The sequence below is a fragment of the Canis lupus genome, chromosome 12 (assembly GCF_011100685.1).
Source record: "Canis lupus familiaris isolate Mischka breed German Shepherd chromosome 12, alternate assembly UU_Cfam_GSD_1.0, whole genome shotgun sequence".
NCBI lineage: Eukaryota > Metazoa > Chordata > Mammalia > Carnivora > Canidae > Canis > Canis lupus.
In genome coordinates, this window is record NC_049233.1 from 41,980,391 (window position 1) to 42,001,073 (window position 20,683).

A 20,683-nucleotide genomic window follows, 5' to 3' on the forward strand; every position below is an offset into this window, starting at 1 on the left:
CTATGAAGGGAGAAAAAAAGAAAGGAAAGAAAGAAAAGAAAGAAAGAAAGAAAGAAAGAAAGAAAGAAAGAAAGAAAGAAAGGAAAGAAAGAAAGAAAGAAAGAAAGAAAGAAAGAAAGAAAGAAAGAAAGAAAGAAAGAAAAAGAAAAAAGACAATGGAAAAAGATTATAGCATGGAAAAATTTCTTCTAAATACTAATATCAAAATATAATTATCTTTAGAATGGCTTGTATGTATTAGGAACATTTTTAAAGGATCTAACCTTTTTACCTGAATACTCATTGGTTGGCTTAGAATTTTGAGAGATTTGGGTTAGAAACTGTATAAAACCAAGCTAAGAAAAACTATATAAAACCAAAAACAATTAGGTCTTTCTTTGGCTTAATTGTTGCTACTAACCATTGCTTCCTTTAGCTTATTTTGTTATTTTTGAATTGGGATTTCAAGTACAGAGCTTTTCATCTTTAACTTTATTCTACTTTCTGAGGTTGAAAAAATTATATGCATGTGTGTATAAGTAGGTATGCATACACATGTACATATTAAATAGAATATACATAAAAATTTGTCAGAGTCCATAATTCTTTTTTTAGAGTCCATAATTCTAACATATTTAATAGATAAGATTTTTCATTTGTGTTCTTGAAAATTTGGTATGTTGGTTTCACATGTATCTATTTTAATTCACAGAAATTAGGTCATGTTTTAGATCTTATTCTACATTTTCTTTTATCAGTTGACATTACATTTTAAAATGATACATCCGTATTTTTTATTTTTATGATTACATTTAGTTCATTGATATGAATTGCTTCATAACTGTCCATGTTGCATCTACAACATCTTATATAGCCCTCTGAAATAGGGAGAAGATTGATTGCCTCCAAATCCTTGACATTAAATATGATGTAGCATTGAACACTCCACTATGTGTCTCTTCTGGTACCTATTTGAGAATTTAAGTTATACAGGCCTGTATTTCCAACAGCAGTGCATCATGGCTTCTATAGTTTACAGTTCTGCCAGCAAGTCATTATTCTAGGAAATTCCTAAACAAAAGGGAACTACTTAAACACAATGAGGGTCTATAAATCAGAAATAGAAATTCCATTTATTTTAATTTACAAATTTTTTTAATTGAAGCAATAAATACTTGAAAATACCTTATAAAAGACAGCTCAGTAACTGCAGGTTAACGTGAATTTCTATCAGTTCAAAATGTATCATGTATTCTAGACATTGAGGGGCAGATGTAATCATTTATGTTTGAAATGTCCAGTGTAGAGGAATGGGGAAATGTAAACAAGATGACATAGAGATGATCTGAGAGTTATAGTACAGCAGTAAGAAATATTTTGACAGTAATGATTATTCAAAGTTACATTGTTAAACTATACCACATTTTGTGAACCAAATTGTCTTATCTTTGTCTTTAAAAATGTCATTTTATAACATAAAATATTATATATTTTACCACATTTGACAGTTATTTTCTTTGCCTGTGCTTTTGGACAAATTTAGGTTTGTATCTATAATTTATAGATTATAGGTCTATAATTTATTCTTGGAGATTGTCTAATAAGATCTGAAGGATTTTTTAAAAATTGAGACTAATTCAAAAAGTGCTTTGATAAAAAATTAGAAAAAAATATTTAGCATGTTAAATGGTTTGGGGGCAAACTATACATTAATGAATTGATTGAAAATATTGGATTATAAAACAAGTAGACTTTGGCTTGATAGCATTGGTTTAATTTTATTAACTGTGGTTCTAAGAAAAATCAGCTCTGGAAAACTAACTGTAAGATAAAAAGATTTTGACTTTTCTTTTCTCTCTGTTTAATTAAAAGTTTCTCAGGTTAGTGTAAAATGGGGGCAATCAAACATTATGACCACAATTGGCTAAGTTAGAAATGAGGATATGTTGCTTTTTTAAGTTATTTAATCTCCCGCGAAGCACATCAATATGAAATATATATGAATGATGAAGAAAACAATATGCTATTAGTATCTCAGTGAATATTTTGACTTTTGGAGAAATGGCTTACTTTGGAATGTAGAGCTGCAATTTGAGACACTGCCATAGCTCCTTGTTATCATGACACTTGAGGACCAAAGACACAGGAAGGTGGTGCCTCTATTCTGTACAAGATCTCAAGTAATGGAAATACCTCCAGATTATTATGTTGTGTTTTCCCTAGCCATTCTCTCACAGAATATTACTTCATATACTTGCCAACATTCATGAACCTTCTATTCTGATCAGCACAATTACCCCACTGAGTCAGCTTTGAAAGGGTTCAAAAATGGATGCTGGATAGTGACCAAAGAAGGTCGTCTTTGGGAGGGAAGCAACTCTATCAGCTAGTGCTTAATGATAGGGGCTTAGCATATATGCAGTTTCTAGAAACTATGTAGAACTATGTAGCCTCATGTTTTCAGCAAGGCCCAATCAATATTTTGTTTCATGAACAAACTTATAATATTGTATATATTTTCAAAACCATCTTTTTCCCATTGAGAGACTTTATAATGTTCATTTTTAATAGTTTTCATCAGTACAAGAAAAAAAAGCAAAGCTACAGGAAGAGAAAACACTTAAAGTACTCACTGTAAGTTCTCAGAATCCTCTCCCTCCTATGTACACACTCAGATGTATATAGTTATCCCCCAAGATGCTTCATAATTGAGATCATTTTATTACATTCTTAAATTTTTCTCAAGTCTTCACAAATATGTTTCTTGATTATTCTCAGGCTTTAATAACATAGGAGTTTATAAAATATCATGCATCCCAGTGTTGTATAAAATAGCAATACAACATTAAAAATATAATTTAATATATAATTAAAGAACTGTTTAAAAATTATGACATTTCCTTATAAGGAATGCTATGTAGTCATTATGTATTTTTAAATGCTTAAATCGCCATTCCTTATCCATCATTTTTAACATAGAATTTCACAGTACTATAAAAGTTATAAACAGTATAAAATATATGGTTATTTACTATGATTATATATAAATATATTTCCATGCATAGATAAAACCTTGCAAAATATGTAGCAAAAGTTTTAACAGTGGTTATTTCTGAATTGACTACAAGATAAATTTTTTCTTTCCCCTTTAGACTTTCCAATATGTCTGAATTTTGCGCAATAATATTACTTTTATAATACACAGAAAACTATTTTTTAAATGTTAAAATTAAAACTTTTGAAACAAAATTTAGCATATAACTTCACTACAAGACTCAAGTAAGCAAAATATAGGACAAAATACATTCCATCTCTTAGGACACTAACAACCTTATTGTCATCTCACCAACATACATTTTTAAAACTTAGAATGCTTTATTTATATACTTATTTATTAGACATTTCAAAGCATGTCATATGTGAAAAGCATTTAATAGATGGTGATAGTGCACTGTAAATAAGATCAATTAGTCCCTCTTTTTTGTTGTATGTTTTCTAAAGAAATTGGTAATAACACAGTGGACTTGGGAAGTTGTCTCAATGTTCATATTGTAGAGTTTTATAAGTATCACCTTTAAAGTATATCTAAAAAATAATTGCATGCATAACCTTTTTGTTTAGTTTCTTACACTATATAATTTGAAATGTCTGTGGTTATCTATCATTGTTTTTGTTGAATCTAACTTTGTTCTAGTCAAATAGCATTTTCTAGTACAAAGGTTTGCTGAATGAATAATTTTCAACAAATTTTCTCCTATGTATTTCATAACTTCAGAATGTCTGGAACTATTATACTTCTCATATACAAAACTCCTTGTCAGAGTTTCCAGAATTGGGGTAAAATTACAAACAGTGGAATCTACAGTTCTTAAAAGTACAGTTGAAGTTTTGATAAATACATAAAATCATGTAACCACTACCCCAAGTAAAATATAGAACATTTCCATCACCCCACAAAGTTTCCTTGTGTTATCTTCCAATCACATAGGCAATCCCCCTTCTGATTTCTATTATCCTATATTACATTATATATCATATATTATTATAAATGGAATCAATTTGTATTCTTTTGTGTCTTGATTCTTGCGTATGACATAATACTTCAAAAGTTATCCATGTTAACTCCTGTTGAACTTCTGTTCATTTTTATTGCTGAATAAGATTTAACTATATGACCACACTTGACTCTACTTATCTATCCTTTCATTGATGAGCATTTAAATTGTTTTAAGTAGTAGGAACTTGCAATTAAAGCTACTGTCAACATTCATGTATAAGTTTTTCTCTTTAAATATATGTTTTCATTTTTCTAGGCTATATAGTCAAGGATTTCCTGGGGAGGTATATGTTTAACTTTTTTTTTTAAATGCCAAACTGTTTTCAAAAGTGGCTGTACATTTTTACTCTGGCATCTGCAATGTGCAAGAGTTCTAGTTTCTCTGCATTCTTGATAATACTTGGCAATGTCAGTCTTTTAAATTTTAGTCATTTTGTAGCTATGTAATGTTATCATGTGTCTGTTAATTTCCCAGATGAATAAAGGTGAACTTTGGCTTATTGGTTATTAGCATCTGCTATTTTATTAAATATCTGTTCAAACTCCTTCCCCCATTAAAAACCTGTGGTTGTACTAATTAAAAAATATATATGCACTCCTATGTTTATTGCAGCATTATTTATAATAACCAAGATATGGAAACCACCCAAATACTCATCAATAGATGAATGTAAAGAAGATATGGTGTGTATATGTAAAGGGAATATTACTCAGCCATAACTAAAGAATGAACTCTTGCCATTTGCAACAATATGGATGGATCTAGAGGGCCTAATGCTAAGTGAAATTTGTCAGAGAAAGACAAATACCACATGATTTCAGTCATGTGGAATTTAAAAAAACAAAACAAACAGTCAAAAAAAAGGAGAAATAAAAAAAGACTCTTAAATATAGAGAACCAAGTTGTGGTTGCCAGAGGGAGGTAGGTGGAGGATGGGTAAAACAGGTGGAGGAGATGAAGAATACATTTATCATGATGAACACTGAATAATATATAGAATTGTTGAATCATCATATTGTACACCTAAAACTAAAGATAAAAAATAAAATAAAATATTGAAAATAAATTTTAAAATATACTTGTTTTTCTTTTTGATATTGCTTCATTGGTTTTTTCTATATTCCAGATCAAAATTTTTTGTTAGATACATGTATCATAAATATTTTCTCCTGACTTGCCTTTTCATCTTCTTAATGGTGATTTTCAATTAGCAGTTTAACATCTTTCTTCATCTACATTTACTTTTCAATTGTTGCTGTAACAAATTCCCTAAAATTTAGCAGTTTCAACAACATAAATTTATAACCTTAAAGTTCTGTAAATCTCACATGGGGCTCAAAGAGGTTAGCAGACTACATTCCTTGCTGGGGGCTCCAAGGGAGAGATCTGATCCTTGTTCATTAGCATTGTTGGCAGAATTCAGTTCCTTGCAATTGTAAGGACTGAGATCTTATTTTCTTGCTGGCTGCCCACCAAAGGTTGTTCCCAGATTCCAGAGGTTTCCTGCATTCTTTGGCTCTTGACTCCTTCCACCAGCTTCAGAGCCAGAAATGATGGATTGGGTCCCTTTAACACTTTGAATCTGTCTTTTTTCCTTTTTATGTCTTACTCCTTTCTGACCCACTTGATTGTAAGAACTCAAGTGGTTAGATTGGGACTACCAGATAATCTCCATACTCAAGATTCATACTTTTAAAAAAATTATTTATTTATTTATTCATGAGAGACACAGAGAGAAAGGCAGAGACATAGGCAGAGGGAGAAGCAGGTTCCTTGCAAGGAGCCCCATGTGGGGCTTGATCCCCAGACATTGGGAACGTTCCCTGAGCCAGAGGCAGATGCTCAACCCTGAGGCACCAATTGTCCCAAGATTCATATTCTTTATCACATACACAAAGTGCCTTTCCACATGTAAGGTAACATATTCAGATTCTGGAGATTAAGGCATGGACCATTATTATGTCTACTAAATCATAATTTTGTTTTTTCATGATTAGTGCCTCTTATGTTCTGATAACTGTTTGCTTTCTTTATTAGCACGAAGGGTTTTTTTTTTATTATACCTTCAGTAAGTTTTATAGTTTTGACTTTTATGTTTAAGTCTATGATGCATCTCAAATTAATTTCTGTGTGTGGTAAGAGGTTCAAAGTTGAGATTCATTTTCCATTCATTTATCCATTTGTAATAGTGCCATTTGTTAAATTTGGAGTCATAGGCTCTCAATTTATAGGTTGCTCTGATTCCTAAGACCTTTTTTCTATATTTATGCCTAAAATTTCACCTCTGCCCTGCATTGTCATTAACTGTCTTAAAAAACAAGTTTAGACTTCTTCATGTTAATTTGCCTTTTTCTCTGAATATCTGAGGGTTTTTTCTCCTTGAATATAAAATATGTATAGAGATTATCATAGTGTCATATCATTGACTTAATGTTAAAAGTTTTAAATTGTTTTTTAAAAAGCTGTGTGTGACTGTATGTATCAGATGAAAAAATATATTTTCCCCTACTCCAAAAAAAGAAAGCAGATGAGATTTCATATTCTTGAGTTGTGTGGTTACATTTGCTTAGAAGTACTAATAGCACTTCTTTTTAGATGTGTGTTCTGGCCAAGTAGAGAAAGATAGTCCTAGAGACAATCTTCTGTACACACCTAGGTAGACCCAGAGCATGTCTTTGTTCTGAAAACTTATTGTCCACCAAAGGATTTGGTCATATTTCCTGGAAGAAGAGATTATTTGATGGCATTGTCTTAAGAGGACAGAGGAATTGACTCATTGCTACAGAATAGCTTCCCCAGGACTGGGAAAGAAAGACTAGGCTTTCCGATTTCTTGGAAAGGTAGAGACTGCTTTATTCACGCAGAGTAGCATGGACAGGGCTGCTGTATTGTATCATTTCAGGGGTTTCTATTTACATGGCTTAGAGAGTGAGAATGCCTCCTGTAGTTTTATATCTCAGTGTCTCTGGCACATGAAGCTGGCAAGACCTCTTAAGAAGGTGGTTACAGAAATGCTTGTACAAATTTGCTACTAGGACTATGGCCTTAACAGAAATGGAGAGGGTTGAAATGCTAACCTATAGTCAGATGAATGAAGATCATCTACATAGCCTGTCTAGACAACATTGTCAGATGCAGTAATTGACAGTGTCATTATTTATCAAAAATACTGGCAATGGTCAATATGTTTTGATTGCAAGAGATTTTCTTTTTATAATCAAGGTGTTTGGCCTTGGATTACAAACCAAGGAAGGGGGAAGGAGCCATGCAAAGCAGGTCATCTAGAACTTACTGTTCTCACAGAAAGTGAGAACTAGAATCAGATTTATTTAATTAATAAAAAGCTGTGGATGTCAAATTTACATGTATTTACATCATATAATTCATATTGTAGGAGGTTTTGAATTTTGCTTTTATCCTTAATTCTATATTGTTATTTTTTTATTCATTAACTTTACTTAAAACCATGATCTGAAATTCTAAAGCAAATTCCACAATATGGATATATCTTATTTATTTAATAATTTCTGATTAATTTTTAATAGTTGTCAAATTATCTCTAAGAAATAGTGTATCAAATTATTCTCCCATCCATCAGTGTTTGGCTGTGGTGCCTACATTGCATCTCTCAGATCTGAGTTCATCTTGTTTCTGCTTAATAGGTAAAAATGGCAATGATTGCTTCCCCTTCAATTTTATAAAGAAAACTGTTAGGAAACTTTTTCCCTAGAAAATTGTTTCTATTTGTCAAAATCACTGAGATCATTTTGCATAATTTTTTCAAATACTTATAAAAATCTCAATTCAAATGAGAGCTTATTAAGATACTTATAGAATATCAATTGTTATGCTTTCTTTATTAGAAGCAACCCACTTACAAATATTCTATAAACATTGTTTTGGCTTAAAGACCTGAAAATCCAGCAGATTTATTCTCACTTTAAGATTATATTACTAATTTATATTCTATAAGTAATTTAGAATTCAAATATTTCAATCCATTAAACACAAATAGATTTTTCCGAAGTACATTTCCATATCATCCTGCTTATCTTTCTGGAGTAATCTATACTAGGTTTTGAAGTCAATAGGTGATGATGATGATATGCCTAGTTCCTAGGTATTCCAAGTATCTTGACTATACCTTAGCCTTAACTGAAGTTTCCTGAATATTATTCTTGTTCCATAAACTTGTATGAAAGATAACCCATAAAATTTGGGGTCCATTTCATGTAATGTTGGGGCTAGGCTCAGTGTAAGTTATATTTAATGTAATTCAAATATGACAATCAAAATTAACTGGAAAAAATGTAAAATTTACTTAGAGTCTCTTAAATAATGTGAAAATATGTTCCATTCAAAACATATATCAAATCTTTTTGAAAACCACTTTCTTTTGCCTGTTCTCTCTCTAATGACATTTAGCTCCAAAATCGTTCTCTACCTCTGATCTATCTCTCCTGAAATTGTCTTAAACTGAGATAGTCAAACTTTGTATCCTTTGTCTCTTGTTATGATAATGTTGTGAAAAAATACTCAGGAAACCCTAGGCATTAACAATAAATATTTTTTAGTTTACAAAACTGAAGGCTTCATTTGATTTGTGCTGGGTTCACACATGCATGTATTGTCAGCTACAGGCCAGCTAGGCAGCTCTGCTGATCTTGGCCAGATTTATTCAAATGCTAGAATTAGCTGGCTATTGATTGATGATCTGGATTGGGATGACTGTGGGTGTTTGGGCTTATTGCTTGTGTCTCATCCTTTAGTAGTTTCACCCAGACATTTTCTTTGCATGGTGACGTCAGAAGGTAACAAGTATCAAGCCAATTGCACATGTGCTTTTCAAGTCTCTGCTTTCATTTCACATGCTAACATCTTATTGGCCAGAACATGTTACATTGCAGAATAAAAATCCAGAGTGAAAGTTAAGAGTTAAATGTAATGAGGCTCAGTGCAGTGTAGGTAATAGAGAATTAGGGCCATTCATACAAGTAATCTATCAAAGGCAGTTTTGTTTCTCTCATTGTGGTGTGTGTGTGTGTGTGTGTTTGTGTGTGTGTGTGTGAGAATTTCTCTACCGTTTTCCAATACTACTTTGGATAGCCCCTTAGGTACCTCAATTTTGCCTTCCAAATTTACTTTGGTTTGCATAATTAAAATGAAGAAGTCGTTTAAGTTAGAATTAACATCAGTGTGGGTATTTAAATTAAGAGTAAGTAGAGAAGAAATAAATAAAATGTCTAATGTTTGGGAAAAGGGAAAGAGGCTGTGAATTTTTATGTTAGCGTTTTTATCTTGTTACCAAAAAAAGTAATGTTGGAAAAGAATACATCCTAAGAGCATGTTCTTCCACTGCAGAAGCTACCCCCAGAGAAAAGCTTAGACTTTGCTCTTAGTTATTAGGGAATCATTGCTCTTTGGCCTGCTCATCTGAATGCAATATTATTCAAAATCAGATATCCCACTGGAGCAATACTATGGCCCAGATGGTCAAATTATAACATCTCCTCTTCCATTTTTTTCCAGCTCAAATAATTTTTCTCAAGATTAATGGAGAATAACTGCAGGGTGAAAACTAGTATTTTATCAAGTTCTTGAATAGGTCCAAATTTTCCTCAGAGGTACTTTAGCAGTCCGTGACATTTGTAAAACTGGCATATGGGAAATGAGACAAGTCAAATCCTCAATTTTTACAGTAAAATATAATTTTCTCTCAGGACTGTCTGACATTCAAAGTATGAATCATGAACCATGGGTCATAGAGACAGAGGGAAATGCTGTTGTCTTCTGTCCCCACTTATTAATTTTATATTCTTTGGAGTTTTAATTAATAGCATTATGTTTCAATTTCCTCCTTAGTATAATGGAGGCAGTGAGTTTTTTTTAATATATGTACTTAAATGAAAACATGTAATACAACACCTTATGACATTGTACAAGAGCATCAGTACTCCTTGGTTCCTATCAACAAATGTATACTCTGGGGAAAATGACTGGAATGATATCCTTTTTTTCCACTATGATAATGATTCTCAGCCTTGGCTGTATATTAAAATTGCCTGGGGAGTTCATGATAAATTGTATGTCTGGGATCTACCATGGGTCAATTAAGTCAGTATCTCTAAAGGGGTGGTTCTCAGGTAATCATGTTTTTTGGCAAAATTCCCTAAGTCTTGTCCCTAAGACAAGACTATTCTGATTGTGATGAAGAGTGAGAGTTCGGAACTATCGCTCTCCAGTTGCAGTTCTCAGTGTGGCTACCAGAGGAGGAATAGCAGCAGCTGTGGCAGCACCTGGAGCTTGTCCAAAATGAAAATTCTCAGGCCTTTCCCCAGATCTGCTTAATCAGAATGATGGGGGTGGAGAACAGCAGGGTTGTGTCTTAATGAGCCCTCTAGGTGATTCTGATGCACAATAATTTTTGAGAACCATTGATGGAATCAATGGTGATCAAATTTAATGGATAAAACAATCACCTGAAATAGTTGCTCAACATGTGGATTTTGTCATTATTCTCACAACTTTCCACTAAAAAACAGTTAATTTTATTGTTGTAAACCACAATTAATATAATTAATATATCTGAAAAATGACTCCAAAATGTCCATTTGAGTTCAAGTCCTAAAGATTCTGAATCAATGGGTCAGAGTGGGGGCTTAGCAAACTACATTTTTAAAAAAATTTATTATTTATTCATGAGAGAGAGAGAGAGAGAGAGAGAGAGAGAGGCAGAGACATAGGCAGACGGAGAAGTAGGCTGCTAGTAGGGAGCCTGATGCAGTAGTTGATCCCAGATCCCAGGATCACACCCTGAGCTAAAGGCAGAAACTCAACTGCTGAGTCACCCGAGCATCCCAGCAAACCACATTCTTAAAGCATCCAGAAGATCCTGTTCCAGAGGAGCAACCTTTAATTTGAGTAGTACGATCCATAGTCTTCTATCACTGTAGAACACAGAATATGTGTACATGTATATGTCAGTACTTTTAACCAATAATTCATCTGCTCTTTCCCCATAGCTTTACAGAAATGCCTTTATGAAAATATACTTTCAGGCTACTTTTCACATAATATTTTAAGGGTTAAAATAAGAAATGGCTTCATGGCAAAATCTTCTGCATGTTCTCCATACATGTTTTCATTGCTCAGTAGTTCTCTTTATAAAACCAGTATAATTATTATACTTTATACACATAAATATATATTTATAGATATATAGTTATATATATAAACTATATTTTATAAGGATAAAATTCATTTCCAAGTAAATTATCTTCTATACTGACTACTGAAACAAATTTTCTGACTCAAACAATTAAAATAGTATTTATATTTCATTTTTGCGAGAACTGCCATATAATTTATAGACACATTTAGTATTGATTGCAGTAACTATATTGACTTAAGTGTTTAATATTTTTCCCTCATAGTATTTTTTTGTATTGTCAATTTTCTTGAGTGTCTCCTTTATTATGTTGCCTTAAGCTCTTAGTAAATATAACAAAATGAGAAATACTGTAATAAATATTAAACTTCAAGGTAATTCAAACCCCACTTAGTACATTCAATTATCCTGAGATAATGAATGTAATCTACTGGTTTAAGAAATTCTAAGAAGAGGAATATCAAGTACTGGCAGTTTTTAAAAAGACAACTGGAAATATGTTAGTTTAGTTAAAACCCAGCACATTCTGTCAATTGTCTGCATACATTTGACAATATAGACAAGACTATTCTGAGAGCTCAGTTGCTGGGTTTTGGTGAGAAAAAAATATGTATTCTCTAGATTATGTAAGTCTATATGGAAAACTGTATGTCCTGTTGACAAGAATGCTGCTAAGCCCCAACTTTTGGCTCTGATAAACTCTTGCAGTGTAGCTCACACTCACGGATTTTGCAAGTCTCTGGTTGTTTGTCTTGAGTGGAATTGTTCTCAACACATCCTTTTGGCCTGTCAAATTTTAAATCTCCATTTAGAACCTGCAGCATAAATATCAGAATACCCAGTTTGTTTTCAATAGGTCTCTTAGTAAGTGAATTTAGGCTCATAGCTATGGTGTGCCTAAAAAAATAAAAATTTAAAAAATTTAAAAAAGAAAAAACTAAAGAAAAGGCAAAAAAAGTGAACTTGAGAATATATCAAACTATAGTCTTATAGAAGGATTTCATTTTGTTTTTAAAGGCAGTCAAGTTTATGAATACTTCCTTAGAAATTCTCTAAGAGATAGTAAATCAACATATTTTACATATTTTCCACACTTCACTAAGCTTTTATTAAACCAAGGATTCCAATAGTGCATGTAAAAATTCATATTTCTTTATCCATAGAATTCCATGGAATAGCCTCTTCATGTGTTATGGTGAAAAAAAATACCACTGAAAAGACAGATGTTTATGATTATCTTCTAGAGAACATGTGCCTCTGAGTATGCCACGTGCAAGGGAGAGTCTCAGCATACAAAGTGGCCTGATTTCTATGTCTGTGCAAGGAATTTTATTTCAAAATATTAGAAATATTTTTAAATTTAAAAACCTTACAAATTTTGTTTTTTAAAAAAGAATTAATACCGTGTCTTATCAGGCAAGGAGTTTTTGCAATGATAACCACTGAAAAGTTACTGAATTTTCAGCTGAACTATCCCATTTTTAAGTAGTTGTGTACATGTTTTACATTTTTAAACCTTCAAGTGTAACACATAAATTCAAGCATGGGACCATTGTAAACATACAGCTTAATGAGTCAGTTATATTGACATATTTTTAAATAAAAAGCATGATGTGAATAAATCATTAGATTGCTAAAGGGCCTGAGGGTTCAGCAACAATCTATGAATAAATTTCAATCACTTTAGGAAGAACAATCTAGAAGGTACCTAGGTTTGGCACTGACAAAGAGAAGTCTCTGGTCTGTGGGCTTGTAATAAAGAGTGTGACTCCATTTTTGATGTTTGGTTGCTAACAGCTTTCAAGTGCCACCACTCTCCCTGCTCTTATTGCCCCACATCTGAGCAAGCTAAGAAAGTCCAGGTGCTCCCTCCTTTGCAAAAGTGGAAAGTTCAGACTTTTCAATATTGGTCCACATGGAAATTCTTATTCTAACCTCACTCCCTAATTACCATAAATACTCGAAACAAGTTTCTCTTTCTGCCCTCTTAGCTGTTTTCAAACCTATTTAAGAGATAAGCCTATCTGATAGAGACATTCTCCCCAGAAATCCCCCTTTTGTGAGTAATAAGCCTTTAAGTACCCTCTTGGCTCATGTGTGGCTTCATCAGTCTGAAAAGCTGAACCAAGTTTCGGAATGAGGGTCCATTCCTCCTCAGTGGGGTGATTATAATAATGTTGAGTAACACAGTGTCTTTGATTTGAAAACTAAATTTTATAGCTTAAATGAATTTTCTCTTTTTATCTAAGAGAAAACTGATACTCAGGTAGCCTGGCCAATAGTACACATTTGATTTACAGAATGGCTTGGATGAGATCTAGGTTCTACCATAGTGATGTTTTTCTAACTCACATCCTTTACTTGAACAGAACACTTAAAAGTGAGTGCACAAATGTTAATGATATAGAAGGAGTATTAACATTTTATAAAAGTAATTTAGGGCAGCCCGGGTGGCTCAGCGGTTTAGCACTGCCTTCAGCCCAAGGCCTGATCCTGGAGACCTGGGATCGAGTCCCACGTCAGGCTCCCTGCATGGAGCCTGCTTCTCCCTCTGCCTGTGTCTCTGCCTCTTTCTCTCCTTCTCTCTGTCTGTCTCTCATGAATAAATAAATAAAATCTTTTTTAAAAAAGTAATTTAGTTTACATGCACATTTTAATATCACTGTCCTCACCCCTAAGTGGCTTATACTCCTTTTGTGAATCTCAAACTTCCATCACGCTATCCATCAGTTTATTAAAATTTGTTGGCTATTTTCTTAGGTAATTCATCCTCCACACTTTAAATTGTTACATTTATAGTTATTAGACTAATAGTTCTTTGAGAGCAGCAATTCTGTCTTCTTTGAATATTGTTATCTCCAGTGCCAAGAAAAATAAAATGGATTATCATAAATATTCAATAAAGATTTCTGAATGTATGGATGAATGCATCAATAAAAACATCTCTGAAAAAGTATAATACAGCCTTCACAATTTTGAAGACTCTCACATTTTGGCATAGCAACTTAATAAAAATCATTCAACTCAAATTATTTGCTGCTTTTACCAATTACATTAATTATTTAATAAGCACTTATCTTTCCTAGCATTGGGCTAATTTCTTTGATTGTATTATTTAACTTACTTTCCTCAAGAATCAATAGAGCATTTTTTATTTTATTTTTATGTTTTAAAAATTTATTTATTTATTCTTGAGAGACACACAGAGAGAGAGGCAGAGACACAGGCAGAGGGAGAAACAGGCTTCCTATGGGGAGGCTGATGAGGGACTCAGTCCCAGGACCCCAGGATCATGACCTGAGCCAAAGGCAGACACTCAACCACTGAGCCACCCCGGTCCCCTAGAGTAGATTTTATTTCCATTTTAAGCTAAAAAGGTGTCTTATACAGGATAATTAACATGCCAAATATTTCTCTCATTTCTTTTTTTGCATAGCTTGGTAAACAAGACTCAGAGATTTGGACTCTGCCCCTTCCTCAATGGTGGAAGAGAAGTAACAGTGAAGTTGGAGCATTTCTGGTAATCCCAGGTTTTAGTTGAGACTCGGGGAGATCTAGAACATACCAGCTGACCCAGAGTCTAGGTCCTATCAAAACTGTCTTGAAGAAATAATGCATTTTCACCCATAGTCCTTTCCTGAATGATTAATTCTATATGCTTCATTCATATGTTACTTACATATAGTTATTAGGTGCCTACTCTGTTCCAGATACCATGATATTCAATGGCAACCAGTCATGATCCTTCTGTGTGTGGGACTTTACTTAGTGGGGAGGAGGGGAAATAGATAAGAATCAGATTAAAAAGAGTAAATATTTTATTCTAAATGAAAAATAACTTATGTTATATGAACAAAGTCTATACTATGGACCCCCCCCCCTCAAGGAGTTGTCATGAAGAATGAATGTAGTATAGGACGCCTGATAAGAAAAGTTGATCACACTAAACTCTTTCCCAGAACATCTTGCTTCAGAGGATTGTACTGAGCTGATTCTTCAAAGGGAAGCTATATTGTGAAGAAAAGTAATACTTCAAACCCAGCCCTAAGGTGGTCATGGGAAGTATCCATGCACCATGCATCTGAAAGTACAGATTAGCTCAGCTGATTGCTAGTTGTAGTACTGTGTTCTATATCACAGAAACTCCTTCATTTCTAAGCAAAATCCTAGTTAGATCATTTTAGTAGGATTATTAGTGTTTTACATTATTAGAAAATTTACTAAATTGTGGATACAAGTAGAGTTTTCCAATATCAGCTTTTATCTTAAATGAAGCTAATATCATGGCTACTCATCTTTGTGTGTTAGTTTTGAATTGGCTTTGAAGTAGGGAATGGAAGAATGGTGATGTTTATCGGGTTTCTTTAGATTTCCAGTCATCACATTCACCATCAAAGTTTGAAACTCAGCTGGTCTGCTTTTCATCCTAGGCATTTCTTTTTTTATTCTTCCTCTCATTCTTTTAAACCTGTGTTGTTCTTCTCTCATAACAACATAGCCCGCAGGCAAAAGTTTTTTTTCAATGATCTTAAGTTTTTGAATCATACAATCTGAGACAAATTATGGTAGGGAACCTAGCTATTTCATTTACTATTTTGTTCCTAGGAATTAGAACTTTACCTAGACAGTTACTAAGCAACAAAAATATTTCTTCACAGTTAAATTCTCTTCTCTTGAGCCACACACTTTTTAAAAAGGTCTCATAGTTATCTTTTATCAATTCATTTTTATAATTACTTGTTTGATTTCTTAGATTTTCACATGAACAGGATTATGTCATAGGTAGGTGTGAATTCAACTCAAATCCTAGGAAGTGGGATGACAGAGGTCTGTTTGTATGCATTCCTATTTACTTTCTGCTCAAATTGTGTTCATCACAAGGATGTTCATCTATTTTTCTTCATGATATTTAAAAATCTCATATAATCACTATATCTAAGAATTATTTACTTATCTAAATATGTGAAGCATTCTTACTCTCACAATGATATCTTATTTGGGCCATTTGCAAGACTCTGAGATGTCTAACACAGTGCTGCTTATGCTGTAGTCATTTGGCTTTTTGTATGTATATCATTGAGTAAGATTAACAATATACTTTTTTTTTTAAAAAGAGAGAGAGCACAAGTTGGGGAGGGGGAGGGATAAAAGATGAGGGGGAGAGAAAATCTCAAGCAATTTTCATAAAATTGGCATACATTTTGTTAAATAAAGATTTTGCTTTACTATTTTTAACAATGTGAAATATGGATCTTTTGTATATCAGATGTATATTATCTTCAAGAAATTTCAACTTTTGTGCTATATGAATCACTAACTTAACCAACCAGTATTTATTAAGTTCTTCTTGTATGCCAGAAATTATGCAGACTCTTCAGATGTTTATACAATGCAGAGCTTCCTGTCTCCAAGTACATGTGTACATGTTGTCTAGCAGAGAAGACCAACATATAAACAAATATTTATACAATGGAGGTATGCAGTGAGGGAAGAGAAGTATCTGGTATCTATTTACAGACATATATTGTAGGAAGTTTTATTAAATATCAGTTCATTAGATCAGAACCATTTTCTCTTTTAACAGATTAGGAGACTAAGTGTCAGAGAGGTCATCCCACTTGTCCAAGGTCACAGTAATTTGAGAACACATATACAGGTTGGTTCAACTCTTACCAGTGTATTTTCATTTTTATTTAGCTTCTTAGAAGGAATATCTATAAGAAAAACAAGATAACAATTAATTCTTTTCCTCCCATTTTATATCCTCATTAGTGATTTTTTAAAAAGCTATGTCTTTCTATGGAGATGGAGTTACTTTGCCAGTGAAAATATATGTCTTTCAAAATAGATCTAAAACCCTGTGGGTTTTCACTATCAGAGAATTTTCCATTCTAATTTACCTCCAGTTGTTATAGTATTTAGTAAGCACTTACTTGTAAAATTGATGAGTTATCCTCTGTTTCTTGATTTTATATACATCATTCCTCTTGCTTCACTTGTTAGTAACCTACTTTAGAACAGTGATTGGATATTTCTCTGGTTTAGTCTGTCCACTTGATGTATGAGTCAAATGTTAATATGTTAATATATTATGGACATTACTTGAAAGAAATAATATTTTGATGATTTAAAATATATTTCCCTATATATTCTATCATACTCCCAACTATTGGGAAGAGAATAGTAGCTAGTTTATTCTTCCTTTCCACACCCATGCCTATCATTAATATTTCTAGTCATGCCTATCATTAATATTTCTAGTGTTTATATAAAAGTAAGAAAACTAAATTAGGAAATTAGCAGTATTGCTCCTATGGAAGAATGCTAAACTTGCCATCAAGAATGACATTACAGGAGCGCCTGGGTGGCTCAGTGGTTGAGCCTCTGCCTTTGACTCAGGATGTGGTCCCGTGGTCCTGGGATTGAGTCCCACATCAGGCTCCCCGCATGGAGCCTGCTTATCCCTCTGACTATGTCTCTACGTCTCTTTCTCTGTGTCTCTCATGAATAAATAAATAAAACCTTAAAAAATGACATTACAAGTTTCATAAAAGGATAACTCTAATCTTTAATATAATTTTTCAACTGCAAATTTGGCACTTGTCAGTGTTAGAGCAGATTGATATGACTATCATTTTAGGATGATGCATCAGACATAATTATTTCTTATTATAACATAACAAACCATCCAAAGAATTGTTTATTTATGATGATGGTGAGTTAATTTGTTTCCCTTTGAATTTATAGGGCATGAAATATTTCCAAATGTTTGTGTGTATTTCCAACACAGTGCCAGAAACATCAACTGGTGTGCCTTGACAAAATTTGCACTAGAAAACAATATGCAAATACACTAAGTAGTTGAAGATTGGGTTATCCTTGAACCACAATAACAATTATCCTCAAGGAAATCCTAAGCAGTCATTTTCCAGCATGTTATGCCATGGGAAGGTAGGAGATAAGATTAAATTGGCCTGGCCAAGGCAAGTCAAATGTTTGATATCCTTGTGTAAGTGTCGTTTTGTAGCTTCCCTCTCCCATCATCCCTCTATTGAAATGCAAGGCTCTAAAAGAGAGAAAGAGAGAGAGAAAGAGAGAGAGAAATTTAAGACTCCAAAGACTAAGAAAGCATCTTGGGCATGGTGTTCCACTATTGCTAAACTTTAGGATAATAAACACTGCTTTCATCCTTTAGGCATGTATAATCTCTAATGTATTCATGATGTCTGTTTGTGTTAGTTGATTACTGACCTCTTTTGTCTCACATAACCATCACTACAGAATTCATATAGAAAGCTGCTAATAATTAGAAATGCTTTACATATGGCTAATTTTTGCTCCTTCTTATGCATTTTGATATTTAAATCCAGTCCTATTTTTTTGTTGTTGCTGTTTTCTCTTTCTTGTTAGACTCCACATTTCCCTCCAGAATATTATAAAAGCTTAGTGACATCAACTTCACGCTTAAATCATAATATGGTCATGAAATTGATCCATAATACCTCAGTGTAGAAATGAACTAAGAATAATTTCAGATTTGTTCAAATTTGTTATGGTGTCTGATAAAGACAACACATAAAATTTTAAGTAGTTTATTTTAATCAAGTAAAATAAAATGAGAATATTTGAATATACTCTTATAAAAATATTCTGTCCAAGTCAAATTTTCATGTTTCAAAAGTGACTGAATAACTACTTCTGATATTTTTTGTAACTCTAAAGTTTTTCCCTAAAGTACATGAAATATTACTAAAAAAAATAAGAACATTTTATATAGAAGAAAACCATAAATCACTATTACATAAATGTAAAGTTGGAGAAACCACTTTTGGGTATCATAGAGGACCTCTAAATATGGAAGGACTCCTCTGGATAGTTTGTTAGAAAGTGCCAGAGCTTTCATATAGCAGGTCTGGTAGGAGCATCCAGTGGAATGCTACTCAGAAGAAATCCAGGAAACACCCCAAATAGTGCCTGCCGTAATCATACCCGCACCTAGATCTCATTTCTTCATAAACTTTTAGGATGATTCATTATTAAGTTCCTAAAATATGATGAAAACAGCAAAACCAGTCAGTGGTAAATTTATTAAGGGAAAGTTGCCTGTATTCTTCCAGTTGATTTTGGATATCCAAATGAATTTGCATGCTATTTTCCACTATATGGCTTTTAAAGACCAATCCCTCTGGAGATCATTCCATTAATGTCTTTTTCAGTGATAGTCATCTGATATCAGAAACATTGTGGTAAGTGGTCTAAATCTGGTATCAAAATGTCTTGATTTTGGTCTTAGTTTTCTTAAAATAGAATGTATCGAGTCTATCCATATCACCTCAGAGTTTAAACTAAGACCTTGGAGATTTCAATAGCAGGCAAGAAGTATTCACACCTTCAGAACAGAGGTGATTGATTGTTCATGCATCACTTGCTAAGACTAAAGAGTAGTTCTGCTATCCTTAGTCCATTACCCAGCTTCTAAACAAACAAGTCTAGAAATTGATGGAGATGAAAGTGAAAGAATCTTTCTTTGTTGGATTTTCAGTCAAAAAAAGAATGCTAAATGTATCTAGTTGCCTCCTCACTGGAGACTGTATAGCAGGACTCTTCCCACAACTTCAAGTCATCTAATGGGGATCTATAGGTTCAAGTTAATTAGAGACCTGTACATATAGTGTCTCCTGGAATTTGAACCTGACAATGATTGATGCTTGTGCAAGATTCTATGGGATAGAATGGATGGAACTGCCGTTGATAGAAATTATTGAGAGTGTTTCATTGGACACACCTGCATTTTAGAATTTGGTAGGACAAAAATGTCAAGTTTTCCTTGGAATAACAGGTACCACAGAAGGCAGCGAACTCTGCAAATGGAATTCCTGTTAGAGTATCTCTCAGGGTTAATTTCACCTTTGACTAAGAGAAAACTCAAGACTATAGTAGCTTAAACAATGTAGTTTATATCTCTCTTTATTTGGCAAATAAGTAGCCCAGGGCAGGATCAGCCTTCTATAGGGTCATACAAAATTGCAAGATAGCTTGATGATCATTTTGGAAGGAATATACTGTCAATTATAAATGAAGGAATCAGCCTAAATCTGATGTCTCATACATGAAGCCCAAGCTTAATTATGGGATGACTAAAACTATATTATGCCTCATGTACAAATTAGATTTAATTTCACATAATACAATTTGCAGCTTTGTATTTGACAATGACCTGTCCTCCCTCTGTAGGCCACCGCATCTCATTTCCATGCTTCTGTATTCTGAACAGCTGGAGGCAGCACAACTTTTATTTTGTTGTAGGGAAAAACAGACTGTGGGGAAAATACTGTGGTCAGGAATAGACTATTAACTTACTAGACCACATGCTTCTTCCACAGAGTTGAACCTCAGATTAAGGCATCTGGCCTTATTTTTTTATCCCTCATAAGAATGTAAGATTCTGTCCTAAATTAAAGTTTTCAGGTTGCCAAAC

The 20,683-nt window shown here is 33.2% G+C and overlaps 1 long non-coding RNA gene across 1 annotated transcript in view; it reads left to right on the plus strand.

Annotated features, from left to right (window-relative positions):
- The window catches only part of LOC111098335, a 472,612-nt gene that overhangs the window by 443,978 nt on the left and 7,951 nt on the right, over positions 1 to 20,683 (plus strand). Inside the window, exons 2-3 of the long non-coding RNA XR_005367959.1 lie at positions 14,642 to 14,725; positions 16,790 to 16,861. This is a non-coding gene — a long non-coding RNA (uncharacterized LOC111098335). The remainder of the gene's footprint in view (positions 1 to 14,641; positions 14,726 to 16,789; positions 16,862 to 20,683) is intronic.